Below are 5423 nucleotides of genomic sequence, written 5' to 3'. Positions count from 1 at the left end.
GCCCCCTTGAACCTTCTCCTCGTAAGTTCCTCCTCACTCCTCAAACAACAAATCCTGAATGGCGAATAAGAGATCCCGAGGACCTTTTCATAAACTGGTGGAGATCCAAAAATCTCACCACAATCTTCTTTGATGGGGCCTCCAAAGGAAACCCCAGGAACGCTGGTGCTGGAGGGGTCATTTACTCTTCGGATGGGAATTCAAGAGACTGCTTCTACTGGGGTTTAGGCTAGAAAACCAACAATCAGGCAGAGATTTTTGGTCTCCTCAAAGCTTGTCTTATAGCAAGAATAGCAAGAGAAAAGGGGGTTAAAGACCTCCAAGTCTTTGGAGACTCAGAGATTATAATTAAAAAATTAAACACGGAGGATCTCTTCATCAATGCTAGTCTCAATAAAATTCTGGGTAGATTGAAAAGAGTTCTTCAAGAATTCACCTCCCACAAGTTCTACCACATTCTTAGAAATCTGAATGGCGAAGCGGACCAGATGGCAAATAAAGGATGCTCCCTCATGAAAGGGCAGCTATTTATAAAGGACGATAATTTCTTTCAAATTCCTTGAAAATGATGTAAATCAAAAGCTGAATATGCTGGCTGTTTTCTTTGTAACTAGTGGCAAAGACCACTCCTATCTTTTTCAAATAAATAAAATTCATAACCGTTACTGTTAAAAATAATAATAATAATAACTATTCAAATTATTATGTAACATAGAAACTTAAAATATTTTTGAAAAAAAATGATATTTATTAAGAAAATAATATACAATATTTCTTATAATATTTTTTCTAAATGCAATGTCCATAAGCATAAAATCTCACTTTGAAACATCTATAGGCAAGGAGGAATTACCGTTGCTTAGAAAATAAATTTGATAAATTTGATTTTTACTTATAATCTTAGTTTATTACCATTATAATATATATATATATATATATATATATATATATAGAGAGAGAGAGAGAGAGAGAGAGAGAGATTAATATTAATTATTTTTATTTATGATTATAATAATTAAGTAATTAGTTATTATAAATAATCATGGCCATAGTTGACCATGGACGCCTATAGTGGATGGGCATGAATAGGCATAACCACCATTTCAATGGTGACGATAATAAAGTCATGGTTAACTATAGAGACAAAATAGTTGAAATATGGTTGAAATCAACCATGGTCCAATGTCGCATTGTCACAAAGATTGTCTGGATATGAAAATCAATCATGGCCAACCATGGTCAAATGCCATATTGTGACAAAGATTGTGTCAATATAAAAATCAACCATGGTCAACTGTGTTTATTTTAGAGTTTATAATATTTATCTTAGGGTTTCATATTACTGGGTCAAGTGTGGTCAGCCATGGTTCATTATTGTTAACCATGGTCGACCATGGTTAGCCATGGTCCAACGTTGTAGGGTTTATAATATTTATCTTAGGGTCCCATGTTACTGGGTCAAGTGTAGTCAACCATGGTTCATTATTGTTAACCATGGTCGACCATGGTTAGCCATGGTCCAACGTTGTATTGTAACAAAGATTATTTTAATATGAAAATCAGTGATGGTGAACCATGGTCCGACCTCGTATTGTGAAAAAGATTGTCTCAATCCCTCGGGTTCTAATATCAAAATATGAAAAATATTGTCTCAATCCCTTGGGTTTATTAATCCAAGGGTTCAAATTCCTAGGGTATAATATTATTCACATGGTTTATAATAGTAATCCTAAGATTTGATATAAATCCCTTGTGTCTATAATCATGGTCAACCAGGGTCCAATGTGAAGAAGAAGACTAGTTGCCTGTTCCAACGTATCATTGTGACAAAGATTGTTTCAATATGAAAATCAACCATGGTCAATCATAGATCTAAAGGCTTTAGGAAGATATGCAAATATAAACATAGATCTATCTTAAGTCCTAATCTACCAAATTGCACCAATTGGGTAGTCGAATTGGCTTGGGAGTAAAACCAATTTGTTGTTATGTTGCACGTGGAATCTTAGTTTTTTTTTTCATTCATTTACAACCAAAGTTCTAATTTTGGCTTATAATTTGAGATTTCTAGTCGTTGTTTCAAACTGTATGTGTTTGAGGAAGATAAACGAGTTCCCTAAAACAAAAACAAAAAAGTCTTAGACTTGTAGGTAGGATAATGCCCTACAAAAAAATATATTTCCTTTTCCAAATTGTTGGAGAAATTCAAAATTTATTTACAAAATTGTTATAGTCCTTTGTACACACATGTTTTAAACTATAAAAGAATTTCTTTGTACCGTTGTCTAGCACGAGGAAGTGATCAAGAATGAATATGGACGAATTGTACCAAAACAACCTTAGGTGGCAAATCAAGATCTATTTCTTCAACAAAGGACTCATGATTTGTTTTCTTCAACATAAGTCTCATGATTTGTAAGGCTCAAGGAGGCAGTAAGATTTCATTATAGCTTGGTCCTTCTATTTTTTTGGTCTTTCAACAGTTGTCAAAGAAGCAATAATTAGTGTTATATGCTATCTATTGCCTTACAAGCATTAGTTAGTGTTATATGTTATCTATTGCCTTTTTTTTTCCGGGGAAAAAAGCAACTTTTTATTAAGATAATAAAAGTTTAGATCCAATGGTTCTTAAGCCATGCTGGGCTCATTGATACATTCACAGCTCAACTCGCAGGGAGCTTTTTTTGTTGATTGAAGCCTGAGGGAGTCTTGCTCCCGAGAGGAGGATGTAGTCCATTAAAACGATAAAACTAGAATTAACCGGAGTCTCCATAATGGAAAACAACTCCAAAACAGTAAAAAAAGTGGCCGCCGGCAGTGTGTATGTTTCAAAAAAAATATTAAGAGAGGTCTGAAAGCTGTGATCGGTCAGCCGAAAGGAAGAAACTTCTAAGGAGAAATATATACAATATTAAAACAGTGTATAGAGAAAAACTATATAGGTGCCGACAAAAATGGGGCAGATCAAAATCTGAAATTAATGTTGATGATCATAAGGAGGCTGGTCTGATCTGTAAGACTGCCCCTGATGTATCTCTTCTATCGCCCAGCTGTCCGGATCCTGTTGTAGACCAGCCTTAGATAACTGATCTGCTTCTTCATTCCTTTCCCTGTAGATATGGCATAATGTAAACCTGTTAAAGAGAGTCTTCAGATATAAAATCTCTTCAACAATTGTCATCAAAATTTGATTTTGGCAAACAGCTAAACCATTGATCCAATTTATAACATTAAGAGAGTCCCCAAATAACTGTATAGAGTTGATACTTTTGTGTTGTAGCCAGCATAATAAGAGACGTAAAGAAGAGAGTTCTGCAAAATTGTTTGTTCCTGTACCCAGTCCAACCGAGGCTTTTAGAACGTGTTCCGGATTGATATGGATGCTCATGCCTGCACCGGCCCGATTGTTTTGTGAGGCTCCGTCAAAGAAGCCACAAGGGATATTCTCCTGAATTATGAAATTATTTTGTTTTGTTCTGGTTTTTTTTTCTTCAGGAGGAGGCAGAGCAGAATAAATGGCTGTGATATTAGAGGCAATGACAGAGGACGGTGTATTTTGATCTTGGAACAGACTCTTATTTCTCGCTAGCTACACACCCCAGCAGAAGATAATAGGCAAGTTCCTCATATTCCCTTCCGAATAAGTTTGCCACCACTTCCTCCAGGAATCGCCCAACGGCTCATTTCCCCACTGTGCATTAACCTTGAGGAAACCAGTGACCTCCTCCCAAATCTTCCTCGAGAAGGGACAGGTGGTGAAAAGATGATTTATAGTTTCCTCATCAGACTTGCACAGAGGACAACGCCCTGGACCAGCTAAAAACCTAGTTTGTAGGATTTCCCATGTTGGAGCCTTCCTGTTTAATATACACCAGAGAAAGAGCTTGGATTTTGCAGGGCATTTGAGTTTCCATAAAGCTTTGGACCACCAATCCGGTACTCCCCATCCTATCTTTCCCAAAAGAAAAGAATATCCCTCTTTTGGAGAATACCCCCCAGATTTGCTGTGAGCCCACATTAACCTGTCAGGATCCTCCCTTATCCTAACATTGGATCGTTTTAGTTCTTTGATGAAACCTGTCCATTCATTCTTCCATCTGACATTTAGCTCTAACTCTTCATCATCCTTCCAAGCCTGTCCCCAAATAGTTGACTGCCCAACTCTTGCCACCTGATTTAATGAGGTGATATCTTTGGACTCAAGATGTCGAAGGAGCCCTGGCGATAAGGCATAAGCTTCATTACACCCGACCCAAGGGTCTCTGCCAATCCTGATTTGTCTGCCATCTCCCACTTTCCAAGCTAACCCTTGCTCAATCACTGAGAATGCATCCACCGTGGCCTTCCAAATTACAGAAGAGTTTTTTGCCTTCTTGTTCTGGCTCCGAATCCAAGCTTCCAAGGGCATTGGATCGATATACTTCCTTTTTACCACCCTTGTCCATAGGTTTTCTATGGTTATAAGCCTCCAGCCTGACTTTGCTGCTAACGAAGTGCTGAACTCAGGAAGTCTTTTAATCCCCCAACCTCCCCACTCTTTTGATCTTGCCACTTTGTCCCATGCCACCCACGGTAATCCGGCCGACTCCTTAGAGCCTGCCCAAAGAAATCTGCAACAAATTCTTCTGATTTTCTCCATAACACCTTTAGGGATCCAAGTTAGAGCAGCCCAGTAAACTGGTATGGCTAGCAAGACCGATTTGATGAGTGTTAACCTACCTGCTCTGGACAGCCATCTATAGCTCCAATGTGAGATTCTAGCTTCAATTTTTGCTATAATCCAATTCCAATCTTCTTTTCTGTAAGCATCTGGTTTTAGCCAAAAGCCCAGATATTTGAAAGGAGCATCCAGAGATTGGCTAGGAAAAGGAAAAAGATCGGCCAGAAGACTCCTTTCCCTTCTGTCCACATCTACCAAACAGACTTGTGATTTCACAAAATTTATCTGCATTCCAGTTGCTTTTAGAAAAAGATCAAAAATGCATTTTATCTCCTTTAATTCGCTGAAATTTCCATTTGTAAAGATCAATATATCATCAACGAAAAGAAGATGAGTGATGAAGAGATTTATTGCTACCTCTAAACCTTTTACCTTATTCTCACTTCTGGCTTTATGTATCAGCCTGCTAAGTCCTTCAGCCACAAGGAGAAACAGAAGAGGAGATAATGGACACCCTTGTCTGAGGCCTCTCTGGCTAGAGAAAAAGGAAGAGGCAGCTCCATTGACCAAAACTGCAAAGCTGACATTTGTAATACATCCCATGATCCAGCTGACAAAAGGATAGTTGAAACCCACATGAGTAAGAAGCATTCGTAGATAGAGCCAGCTTATCCTATCAAATGCTTTGGAGAGGTCTATTTTGAGAACAACACCTTTCTTTTTCTTTCTTTTGACACTATGGATTACCTCCTGGGCAACCCCG

This window comes from Pinus tabuliformis, chromosome Q, assembly GCF_031772625.1.
Source record: "Pinus tabuliformis cultivar Carrire ecotype Pingquan chromosome Q, CPIR1, whole genome shotgun sequence".
Taxonomy (NCBI): Eukaryota; Viridiplantae; Streptophyta; class Pinopsida; order Pinales; family Pinaceae; genus Pinus; species Pinus tabuliformis.
This window is presented reverse-complemented; position numbering follows the sequence as displayed.